Raw genomic sequence first — 13,001 nt, 5'->3', positions numbered from 1 at the left:
GAGGGCGTCCTGGAGGAAGCGTTGTGGCCCCCAAAGCGGGAGAAGGCAGTGAGCTGCCCCAGGAAGCGAGGGCCTGTCTCGGGGGCCGGACCCGGTGCACCCCGGACGCCAGGCTGAGACGTTGGAACTTGCGAGCCACGGGGAAAGTGTCCATGGGCTCGGAGCCCAAGGCTGATGGGAGCACAGCCCAGCTTGCGGAAGCAGCTTTTCAGCAAGTGCCTCGGAGCTTTCTTGGAAACTGGCTGAGTGTAAATTATAAATAAACAAACGGGAGCTTCAGCAGGGCCGGTGGGCAGAGGGGAGAGGCTGGGGGCCGAGGTCCCCACGAGGGGCTGGTGCCCCCCAGAGCGGGAACCCCCCGCCCCTCCCCCACCCGGCCGCCCCATCCTCTGGGGGGGGGGGGCTCCTGTGGGGAGCATGGCCGGGGGTCTGTGGCTCCTGGGAGCTGACTTTGGCCAGGCTTCCCGGGAGGCCCCGTGCAGACCCCAAGACGGGAGTGGAGAGCCCATCCGGCTGGCGCCACCCGGAGAGGTGCAGGCCTGAGTCTCCCTCGGACAAAAACAGGCCCCCGGTGGACACTCATCCGTGTGGGAGGTGTCTTACCAAATGTTTGAAAGGGAAAAAAAAAATCCCATTTTCTTAGCTTTTTTTTTTCCTTTCTATTTTTTGATTATTTTTCTAGATGACTTCATTTCTAAGAAGGGTGTAGGGGAGAGAAGGAGGACAGAGGGAGGGAGGACATGGGCCCCGAGGAAGCCGAGGGACGAGGGACGGGAGCAGGGCTGGAGGGAGGACAGCAGGGTACCTGGGCCCCAGGGAGGAGCTGAGGCCTCTTCACCTTGGAGAAAGCAGGCGTCTGGTCCTCACTGTGGGTGTCCCCACCCCCCAGCCCCCACCGCTGACCCCTCGTGGGCCTCCCGGCCGACTCCGTGCCCGCCAGGCCCTGGGGCAGAGGTCAGCTCATCCAGCTGGGATTAGCGGGGGTCCTCACTGGCTCATGGCCTCTGCCCGCGGACAGAGCCGAGAGGGGGTCCCCGCCCCCCGCGGAGGCCCCCTCACCCCACACGCCACTTGGGACCCATGGGGCCCACTCCGGCTAGCCTAACCAGAAAGGAGGAGTTATCTCAGGATATCAGCAGGCTCAGAGACTCTTCTGGAGAGCCCAGTGGCTACATACCCAGGAGCAACACACGGCCCCGGGGCCCACACCGTGTGACGCCCGGCCGCGAAGGCCATCCTGCGGGGAAGTGACTGGGCGCGCTTTCCTTGGGTGCTCTCTTGTGTGTCCGTTGGGGCGCGTGTGGTCACGGGAGCCTCTGTGGCTGCAGGGGCCCCACTCCTGCCTTAACGGGACGTCCTGGGCGGGGCGGGGAACCCGCAGCGAGGAGCAGGCGCCCCGCGGCCCCCTTAGCTCACAAAGGGTGTTTCCAGCCCCAGATGCAGCCGCCGGGCTCCCGGGGGGGGGGACCTGTCCGTGCCTCTGCCGGTGTCCCGGGTGCACCACCCGCGTCTGCCTCCCACTGCACGCGGCTGCTCCTGAGTCTGAGTTTCCGCCTCCCCCTGCCTTTCTCTTCCCACTGGGAACCCCTGACATTGGGTTTAGGGCCCACCCCAGCCCGGGATGAGCTCATCTCAAGACCCTTAACTTGGTTACCTCCGCGGAGTTTTACTCCAAGTGAGGTCACATTCCGAGGTGCCGGGCGGACACATCTTTTGGGGGCCACCCCTCAATCTGCTACAAGAGGCGTGAGACAGGGGCACAGAGGCGTGAGACGTGGGAGGGAGGGGAGCGTTGGGGCAGGAGGAGCCAGCTGTCCCCAGCCTGTCCAGGGGTGTGGGGCCATCTGACCTTCAAGGAGGTATTTAAACCCTAAGGCGCCTGTGTCTGCCCACATGGGTTCTCCACTGAGGCCGGGGCGTCCCAACTTCCGGGTTCCATGAGCACCCCATCCCAAGGGCTTCTGGCCCCCCTGTGCTTGGGAACCCCAGAGTCTGAGGCCAGCCTCTCTCGGGGGTCCCCGGGCCCCGCGCCAGACCCCCCCTGCCACCCAGCTCCTCCCCCTTGAAGTCTGAGCCACCCCTCCTGACGGGACCCATCCCGACCATGGAAGCAAACGCCCTCAGAGGTGGAGACCTCCAGGTGCACGGCCCGCACCAGAACATACACGCGTCTGTATACACGTTCCCTGCACGGTCTTGTCCCATCCTCAGGAGATACTGACCCCGCTCCACAGACGAGGAGACGGCCCCGCAGGCAGATTGACACCCCCAGGTTCCCACAGGCAGACCGGAGATGAACCCAAGCCCACCCGGCCTGCAGCGCTCTCCCCTCACCGGGCTCAATCCACATCAGGGCTTGAATCCTCCTCGGAACAGGAAACTCACTCCCTAACAAAATGGCACCTTCTCCTGACAATCCCATGTCAGGGAGGCTTCCTTCCTTCACTGAGGGAAAGCTCGTCCTCATCCAAGTGACTCGGTCCAGGACAAATTTCTCCATTTCTTCCCTTTCTTGAGAAGTTGGGTTCTGCCCCTGCCCCACCCCTCACCCTCCCCAGGAGGGTTTCTGGCCTCTTGATGCTCAATCTACAACATCAAGGACACAAGGTCCTTGGGTCGTGGGACAGCTGTGGAGGGTGACTTTGGACAGGCGTCCCCCAGCACCATGCCCGGCTCAGGCGGAGCATGCCTGGTCTGGAGGTGACAGCATCTCTCCGCCCGGGACCAGAGCCCAGGGGTGAGGCCCGGTCATTTGGTCACCTTGGCCGCCTCGAGCCAGGAGCCACCCCGGGCACTGCCGGGCAGAGGCCGTCAGCCTGCCACAGCACAGCAGCGACGCCACACTTTGGAAAAGAAAAAGGGGGAAAAAAAAAAAGGCAACCACCAGCCGAGAGGCTAACAGCTGAGCTGAGTCACGCCGGGCGGGCGGAGGCGGCTGCAGGGGCGGGTGGGGGCCGCCCAGGATGGGAGGGAGGCGAGAGGGGCACGGGGCCCACCTGGCACCCTCCCCTGGGCTTCTGGAGCCGGGCAGCCCTCCAGCGGGGTTGTGGGGCCTGGAGCCCAGGGGGTCGCGCTGAACCCCCGGCCTCCGTCCGGCTCCGCCTCTAACCTCCTCTTCCAGCCGGTGGGGTGACGCTGCCTCCCCTGCTACGGTGCCCATGAGACGGGTGGCTACGTTGCTAGGTGCTCAGGGCAGCCTCTGGCACACGACAGGGACAGAGCCGGGTCCCCAGCGTCCACTCACTGTCCTTAGGAATGAGAAACCCTTGAGCTTTCCAGGGCAGGATGCTGGCGCTGGCCCAGGGGGCCTCCCCTGCCCCAGGCCCTCCCGGTGCCCGACAAGCGCAATCCCCAGGCCCTGGGTTGTCGCCTTGCCAACTTTTCCACACCTCCCCCATCCACAGCCCCACTGCCCCCCAGGGTCCAGGGCCCAGGGTCCCGCGGGCCTGGGGCAGCCAGGCGGGGGGGTTCTGCCTTCGCAGCAGCCTGCCCAGCAGCCTGGCCCCCGTGACCTGACGGGACCCTCGGGGCACGACTCTGGCTGCAGCCAGCCGGGGCTGACGTCAGGTCCCGCTCCGAGGAGTGGCCGGCAGCGTGACCTCACCTGACTGGCAGCGTTACCCTGACCCCTCTGGGAACCACGCCCACGTGCTCTGCCCGGCGTCCCCACCGCCCTCACCCCCTGGCAGGAGGGCCCCGCAGACGGCAGGCGTCTGTTTGCCCAGGACACCCCTGTCCTGCTGAAGCTCCGGGCTTGGGCGCCGGGAGGCACCCCGAAGATGGTCACCAAGGCCCCGAGAGGGAAGGGACGTTCCTAAGGCCACCCTGCCCTGCCCGGTGCCCCCAGGACCCCGCCGCGTGCCTCCCCCCCACGCTCAGGGCCCCTGCCATCCCAGCCCCCTCCCCCTCGCAAGCACTCCCCGCTCCCCCCGCCGGCCTGCCTGCCTCTCCCGCCCCCACGCTCTGGCGGGAAGGGGTTCCTATGGCACCCCTTCCCCCGCACACACTTAGCTCACTGGCAGCCCATCTGCCCCGAGACACTGAGCGGCAGATGCCTCCATGCACAGCGGTGCCTGAAGCGAGGCGGCCCAGCGCCTGCCGGACGTGAGCACCGCCAGCCAGGCCTGGGGGCTCACGCTCCGCCTGGCTGAGGCGGGGACCCACCCAGACGGCCCACGGCCCACCGGGGGCAGGGGCCAGGGCGTGGGCGGGAATGGGAGCCGCCCTTGGGCCCCCCCCCACACACACACCTTCCCCAGGGCTCCAGCAGCCTGGGAGCCGCTCCTGGCAGGCTGCACGCTTGGGGGCAGGGATCCGCAGCTCTCTGACTCCCCGGGGAAGGCCCAAGCTGTGGGGGGGCTGCTCCCCAGCCCCCAGCCGTTCCCCTCCCCAAGAAGGAGGCCGGTGGACCCCCCCCCCCCCCCCGGGGAAAGACCCCACATAAGGGCCCGGCTGTGGGCTGGGGCTTGTGGGACGGGTTCTTCCTCTCAGCTCAGCTGGCTTCAAACCTGGGCCTGCCGGGCCCCAGGCCCAATTCTGGTGTCCCTCGGCCCCCTCTCTATCTCCAGTGACTTCCCTTACTACCGGCGGGGACACCTGGCCGAGCAGGGTCGGAGTCCCTGGGGCTGGGCCTCCTGGGAAGTGGTGGCCGTGGTTCCTGGACCCACCAACCGTTCCCAGGAGGCCTGCGGCCAGTTGGCAAAAAAGCCTCGTTGCCATGGCAGCAGCCTCTAGCCCTGGGTCCGGGAGGAGGGGCCGGCTGAGGACCCCCAGAGCTCAGCCTGTGGCTCTGGCCCTGCCCTCCCCATCCCGGGAGCAGAGCTTCGTAGCCTGTGGGTGCCCAGCCAAGCCCTGGGGTGCCAGGCCCGCGTGGGGCGAGGGCCGCCGTGCCCCCAGCCGCCGATGTGGGCCGGCGCGCGCGCTCTCCCATCCCCAATAGAGACAGAAGAGGCTGGCTAAGCCTGGAACTCTGGAGGCTCCGGCTTGACATTAGGTGGAATTTCCTGGTTCTGGAAAGAATGAGAACATTTCAGAGATCCGCACGCAGGGCTGCAGGCTGCTGGCCTGTCTCGCTCGCGGCCTGGAGCGCACGTCCGTCCGTGTGAGGGGAGAGAGCTGCCGTGAGCCGGCCTGCCCGGGGCAGAGGGATGGACAACTTGGCCTCTGAGGACCCACCCCATCGGCCAAGACCCAGAAGCCACGAAAACCCAAACTCACTCCCCCCGCCGCTTTCCTCCTCTCCTCCCGGCGCCCCCGCAGTGTGGCACCAGCGTGCAGACACACACACACGCACACGCACACGCCCCCGGGCCGCCTCTGCTCCCCTCACATCTTGCATTTGTTTTCCTTCAGCCGGGCTCGAATGGGGACGCGCTGCACTCACAATTGGCAGCTTCCTCCGATCCCCCCCACGGAGGTGCCATATGTCAGTGTCATGAATAAGCACGAGGCTTCCTGGCTGGGAGAGCTGGGAAGTGGCAGCTGCCAATCAGCGCTGAGCACACGGCGGGGGGGGGGGGCGGGGGGGGAGGGGCGCGATCACTGGGTGGGGGTCAGCTCCACCAGAGGCGCAGGCCAGGTGTGGGGACCCCGTGGGTGGGGACAGGGCTGGATGTGAAAGCACGGTCACTGGTCCACATCCCCGGGGGCCAGGGTGTATTCCTGAAAACAGCAAAACCCAGAAGGCACCGTGACATCGGGTGGCCAGAGTCCCCAGACTCTGCCCCCGTGCCCTGCCTTGTCTGCCTGCCTGCCCACTGGCCAGCCCACACCACCTGCTCCGGGATGGCCCTTTCCTCCCAGGCCGCTTTCCTCATATCCCTCGTTCCTGTGCCTCTTCTGGGCTTGGGCTCCATGGGAGCCTCCCCCCCAACCCTCCCCGCCCCCCCCACCGCCTCACCTGTGCGTAGCCTGCGGGGCAGAGAAGGGGACCAAACTCTGCCAGCACCTGCCTGTGGGCCAAGCACAGAGTGAGGCGCATCTGCCTGGGGCACTGTTCACTCTCCCAGCACTCAGGGAACCAGGGATTATTAGCCCCATTTACAGGCAAGAAAACTGAGGCCAGAAAGGTTTTAAGAAACTGTCTCCAAGTCCTACGGCTCAGAATGGCAGATGGCCTGCCGGTTCATTGCCAGAGGCCCTATATCTGTGTTGAACCTGGGAGCCCTCTGCCTGGTTGCCCCCCCCCCCAGCCCCCACCCTGAGAGGCCTTCCCCTGGCCGCTCCTCCTGCACCTCCCCGCCCTGACCCCTGTAAAGTTAACCCTTCTCTTCTTCCTGTCCTGTGAACGCTCTTACCCATCTTGGATCCTACAGAGATCACACAGATCACAGACCCCCGAATGCACGTTTGTCCCTCGAAGCTCTGCCCCACCCCCCACCGGAGGTGACCAGTCAAGGCCTGACCCAGCAGGTGGCTGTAAAATGAATGAATGATGGACAGACAGGCTGCAAGGCCAGGGCCATGCACCCAGGTTCCCCAGCGTGACCGCAGACGCGTGCATCCTGGGGCGGTGGAGGCCAGGCCCCGCCCACCCGGGTAGTGCAGGCCCCTTCCTTCATTCTGAGCCCTGCTGGAGGCGGAGGCAGGTGACTGCTGGGGATCGGATTAACCGCTCCAGGTTAATTGGCTGTCCCCCGCTACCAGCATGACAGATCCTGCTTGACATTTCCCTAGATAGTTAATTGATACCCAAGTAATTTGTCATGGAGACCTCGTTATATGCCAACTAGGTCCCCTAAGCCGTCAGCGTCTGTGCCCCAGAAACAAGATTGGCAAGTTAATAACGGAGCCTTAATCACGCTGTTTCCTGCTGGCGTTGGAAGAGAATACCCAGAGACAGGACGGGGTGTCACTGGGCAGAGACGATGCTTTCTAGGGCCTTGGGAACAGAGTGTCCTGAGAGATCCCAGAGCCCCTGCACCTTCCTGGGAAGGTCCCTTCCCATTTCCCCAGCCAGGCGTGCCTTCTGGTGACCGTGTTTGGCCTGCCGAGGAACCCCCTTCCATAGGTGCACTGGGGCTGATTCCACTCCCTGGCTCCGGCAGGTGTGTGGTGCCCCCAGAGTGAACTGACAAGTCCGTCTTTACCTAAGAGGGTTTGTGTTGGTTTCTGTCACATGTAATCTGGAGGCTTCTCAGCTCAAACCCCTCTGGGCTCTTACCCCAGGATTCGAGCCCATCTGCGGAACCTGTGTGGGGTCTGATCAGGGGCCTGGACGGGAAGACAGCCTGGTGCAGAAAGGGGAGGCCTGGACAGAAGGCCAGGGCCGGCAGGGAAGGGGATTTTTCAGGACGGACGCAGTATCTGGCCTCGGGAGAAGGGGAGCAGGGTGAGAGAGGAGTAAAAGTAGGGCAGAGGCTCCCTCAGCGTCCCAGACCAGCAGCACAGAGGGACGCCTCGGCATCGGCTTCAGCACCAAGGACAGCGGTGGCCTCACGGCCCAGAGGAGGGAGGGGGGCACAAGTTACTGGGGTGAGGGCAAGGGCGGGGTTGTAGCTCTCATACACTTGTTCTCAAGAAGCCACTAGATGATGCACACCGTCAATACAAGGGAGCAGACCCAAATAAAGGGCTTCAGAATCCACGAAGGAGGGGGATTCAGCACAGGAGAGACGAGGGTGGAGAGAGGTCCTTGGTGATGGATGTGTAGCAGGTGTACAAGGCAACTGGGACAGGTGGATATGGGAGGAATGGCTCTGAGTTAGTTGTCTTTTGCTGTGTAATAAATTATCCCAGAACAGGGGCGCCTGGGTGGCTCAGTCGGTTAAGAGTCTGACTTCGGCTCAGGTCATGATCTTGTGGTTCGTGAGTTTGAGCCCCACGTTGGGCTCTCTGCTGTCAGCACAGAGCCCGCTTCAGATCCTCTGTCCCCCTCTCTCTGCCCGTCCCCCAGTGGTGAACACACTGTCTCTCAAAAATTAAAAAAACAAAAATTTAAAAAATATGTAAAATTGTCCCAGAACAAAGATCTATTGTCTCGCATGGTTTCTCATGGAACCATCCTGGAGGCTGTCTACCACAGGCTCCAAGAAAGAAACCAAATTTATAGATGGCCTGATGTTTTTAACATACCAGAAAAGAGATTTATATTTTTGTTACAGGGTTTGGGGATGAATAAGTAATAGGTACACAGAAAATAAAGCAAACCCAAAACACGAGGCAGTTATTAAGTCCAGGAAAAACAAGAGGTTGTACAAGAAAAAAGATGTAATTACGTTACTCAGCTGTGAGTAGTATGTGCAAAGAAATAATAATGCATACATTGAATTATAATTCAGCCAAAATGAGAAGATGGGTGGAAGAAAAGTGTGTGTGTGTGTGTGTGTGTGTGTGTGTGTGTGTGTGAACAAACTCTCAACAGCAGGAAGTGAGTGGATGATTTCCAAGTCTGAAAAAAAAGCAACGTTAGCACGTTATTTAGAAGTAAATACCAAAACAAACTAACTAAAATAACAAAATTTTGCCTCTGAGAAGGGGAAATCAGGAGAGACGGTGGGTACGGAGCGAGCGGCTGGTTTTTCGTGGCAAGTCTTACGGAGATATTTGATTAAGCCACGCACGTTTATGATTTTGGTGAAAAACCAAGTGGAATTCAAACAACTATAACGCAGACACACTCCGGCCTGCTCCATACTCCCGGGAACCCCAGGGAAGGGCGTAGGGAGCTGCCTCCTTTTTGGGGGGCAGCCCCCCTCCCCCACGTCCTGGAGCCTGGTCTCCCTCCCTGCCCTCACAGGGGCCCTCGCTGGCTTCCCCCACTTCCCTCCCTCCACCTTGGACTCTTGGCCTGTCTCCTGCCTTCACTGTCCCCTTGTCCATTCTTCTGCCTGTTGGGTGGGGAACAATCAGACGGAGGGGGGCCCAGCCCTGCCCCCAGTGCCGCCTGTGGTGGTAGGAAACCGCCAGAAGTCGCTCCTGCTTCCTGGGGAGGTGAACTGGGGATACCGGGCTGTGCTCCATCATTTCCATGACACCTCGTCTAATTACCCAGCATGCTATTCATTTGGATGTCAGTGCTGCCGCATGCCTGTGCCTTTAATTAATAATCTGGTAAAACTCCATGCAGGGCCTGGCCAGGGTGGTGCAGCAGGGGCTGCTGGGGCCAGAACAAACCTGGAGTGGGTGGGCCAGGTCAGTGAGGCTCCCCTCCCCCAGCGAGTGCAGAAGGCTTGGGCTGGAACCCAGGTACCCTGGTTCCTTGTCCCCAGCCATTCCCGCTGGGCCCTAAAGGCCCACCCAGGAGGAGGCAGGAAAACAGACCCTGAGGGGTACGTGCACACCAGTGACTGGGGCCTGAGTGGGGGGGATTGGCTTCACTGGAGCCCAGGCTGGCCTTTGGGCCCTGGAGGGTTGGGACCCCAGGAGCCTAGGAGGAGGGGTGAATGCCAGTCAAAGGTGCCGAGAAGACTGGCAGAAAACCGGGCTCACACAGGCCAATGTCTGCGGCCAGAGAGGTGTGGGGGTGGCTAGGGGAGGGAGTGCTCGGGGCAGGTTAGGACCTCCTCCCTGAGGCCCTGCTTTGGCCTGATCACAAAGGGCCACTCCCAGCCCTGGGTGTCCCCCATTTCTGATTGCCCCAAGAGAGGGGAGGGTGCGCAGGCTGGGGTCCCCAAAGTGAAGAGACCTACAACGTCCAGGCCAACCCACCTTGCGGGAGCCTCTTACTCCCGGCCCTTGGGCAGGGTGGGGGCCTCGGGAAGGGGCACAGAGGCCGCCAGGTTAACAGGAAAGTCTATTTGGATCTGACTTGAATTATTGAGTGGCTCGGACTTATTCTTGGCTCTGGGGCAGGCTGTGGTCTGTGAAGATTGACATCGTCTCGGCCCTATTTTTAAGGTTCCGTGGTTAGGAGCTGAGACACCACCACACGCAGGCCCCCACGTGCCCTCTGCGCTGGGGCGAGAGAGCTCCTGGGTGGGGATGGGGTGGGCAGGACATGCCACCTGGGACCCCCTCCCCACACCCACCCCTGGGGCTGGCCGGTCCCCACCTCGGCCCCTCCACCTGAGCTCCCAGCCCGGCCCACCCCGGACCCCTGCACGCTGTTCCCCTAAGCCGAGCCCCCTCTGAGAAGTGCTGGCTGTATCCATGCCGGCATCCCCAGGGCGGATGGGCTGTGACTCTCCGTCTCGTCTCTGACCTGTGCTCGGTGCCCTGCTTGGCCATGAGAAGAGCTGACGGGCCCACATTGCTGTGGGTTCTCTTCCTGCAGGCCCGTGTCACCCTGATATCAAAGCCAGACAAAGACATCACAAGAAAACTACAGACCAATAACCCTCACGAATACAGATCTAAATGTCCTCAGCTCAACACTAGCAAATCAAACCCAGCGTCACAGTAAAGGGACTGTACATCATGACCGAGTGCAATTTATTCCAGAAATGCAGAACGGCTCAAAATGTGAAAATCGGCCCGTGTAACACACCACATTAACAGAATGAAGGAAAACAATCATTTCGATGGTTTCAATAAATCCAACACCTGTTCGTGATAAAGACACAGAGAAACTAGGAGCTCCTTCAACCCGATAAAGGGCGTCTGCGCCCGTCGCTGTGTGCGTGTGCATGCGTGTGCATGCGTGTAAGTGTGTGTGCCCGCCTGTGTGCACATGCAGGGAGAGACCAAGAGCTTTGTCCCTGAAGTCAGGAGCCAGACAAGGACGTCTGTGCTCGCCACTTCTATTCAACGTTGTCCTGGAAGTTCCAGCTGGACCGTCAGGCCGGGACAAGGCGGAAAAGGCATTCAGATGGGAAAGGAGGAGGTAAAACCACCTCTCTCTGACGTGATGTGATCTTACGTGGAAAGCACCCTAAAGAATGTGTGTGTGCACACACGTGCGTGTGCACACAAGTGGGCACACGCACACACAATTACAGCCAACGCATTACAGCACAGTTGCAAAATACAAGACACAAAAGCCAGATGTATTTCTTTAAAAAAAAAAAAAATCTTTATTCATTTTTGAGAGAGTGTGAGCGGGGGAGGGGCAGGGAGAGAGGGAGACACAGACTCTGAAACAGGCTCCAGGCTCCGAGCTGTCAGCACAGAGCCTGACACGGGGCTCGAACCCACGGACCGCGAGATCGTGACCCGAGCCGAAGTCGGACGCTCAACCGACTGAGCCCCCCAGGCGCCCCGAAAACCTATACGCTCGTGTACACACTAGCAATGGATAATCCCAAAACAAAGCCGATAAAATAGCGTCAAACAGAATTTGACCAAAGGAGCGAAGGCTCGTACGCTGAAAACCACGGAAGGAAGCGGAAAGAAGTTGACAGAGGTGTCCGTGAAATCGCTGCCCAGGCGCGGGATGGCAGGACCACCGAGCGCCGCGAGGTGGTCGGCGCAGTGCCCGTCAGAACCCTTTTCTGCCCTTGTGCAGAAGTGGACGGCCGGCCCTGAAGGTGGAAAGGAACTGCCATACATAAACACTGACATATCATCAAAGTGGGTCCAGGATCTAGACGTAAGGGCTGAAGCCAAAGGACTCGAGGGACTTAGGCAACAGCTCCTTAAATGTGACACCAGACGCACCAGCAGCACGCGAGCACAGACAGGCTGGACGTGTCACACGCCGTGGCGTCCGAGCACCGAAGGGCCCCTTCCGGGCCGGGGGAGAGCGCGTGCATCCGCACGGGGTGGGGGACAGGGCCCGGGAGGAGCCTGGCAGCCACGTCTCCCGGAAAGATGTACAGAAGGCCAACCGTCACACCAGCAGGTGCCCCACGTCCGGTCAGAGCCACGATACCCCGCCTCACGGCCACGAGGACAGCCAGCCGGCCGCCCTGGAAGACAGCCTGGCCCTTCCCCAGAAAGGTAAACAAACACACAGCTGCCACGGGACCCAGAGGCCCCTCCCCGGTGCAGACCCGAGACGACGCAAACGTAGCTCACACAGAGACTCGTACGTCGCTGTTCCTGAGGGCCCCGAACAGAGAGAGCCGGGTGCCGCGGGGGGGCGGAGGCCAGTGGCGCTCTGTCCCTACAAGGGGGTAGCGCTTGGCCACAGAGAGACGCGCCGCTTCACGGTGCGACGCGGGAGAACCTGGTGCTGAGAACATTGGGCCCGAGACCTGGCGGAAACCAGCGCAAGGGCCGCACGGTGTGCGACCCGTGCCCCCCGCTGCTGGGCCGGGCCCCTCTGGGGCGATGGAAAGCCCCGGAACTAGACGGCAGTGACGACGGCACAAGGCCTGAATACACGAGAAACCGCTTCGTACAACTTAAATGCGCTTGAAGTGGCAGCTTTGGTGTTGGGACTTGAATTTCAAAACATAAACGAGTCGGGTGAGTTATCTGCAAGGTCCTCTCCGGGCTCTGGCCTGCTCTTTGCTGAGGGGAGGAGGCCGGGGTGGGGGACGCAGCCGCGCAGGTCACGCCCTCGGCCCGAGACCCGCCCGGCCCCTCTGGTCACCAACGCAGAGCGCCGTTCCCGCCCCTGTAGGAGGTGGGGCCGCCTGCAGGGCTGGGGCCGGGGTGCCCTCGTGTCCGCACGGGCCCAGGAGGCAGGGTCCTGCCTGCCCAGCCCCTGCAGGGCTCGCATATTCTGGGGACGTGGGGTGACATGAGGAGTTGGTGGGAGGGGAGGGCTCCTTCCTTCCTGTCTCTGCCTTCTCATGAGGAGCAATAGCACAGCCTTGCAGACAGATGGCCGTCAACCCCGGCCTCCACGGGCCCCACTTCACGCGCTGTCACCCTGTTAAGGACTGACCACGGCCACTCCACACGGGGGCACCAGTGTCCGGGGATGCTCGAGCTTGGCCCAAGGCCGGTTGGTAAGAGGCAGTGGGACCGGCCGGCTCTCCCCGGCCTTGACCCCACACGCCTGGTCCTGATGGCTCCGGGCAGGGAAGGACCTGGAAGAAGTTAGGAGGGCAGCACGGGCACAGCACCAGGCAGGCAGGGCCGAGAGCTTTGCTGTGGGTGGTGGAGGCCAGGCCTGCTCAGCCAGCCGGCTGGGGCTGGGTCCAGCTTGGCCACGCTGGCACAGTGCCACGTGC

This window comes from Lynx canadensis, chromosome E1, assembly GCF_007474595.2.
Source record: "Lynx canadensis isolate LIC74 chromosome E1, mLynCan4.pri.v2, whole genome shotgun sequence".
Classification (NCBI taxonomy): Eukaryota; Metazoa; Chordata; class Mammalia; order Carnivora; family Felidae; genus Lynx; species Lynx canadensis.
The sequence above is the reverse complement of the archived record's forward strand: the minus strand, read 5'-3'. Positions refer to the sequence as shown.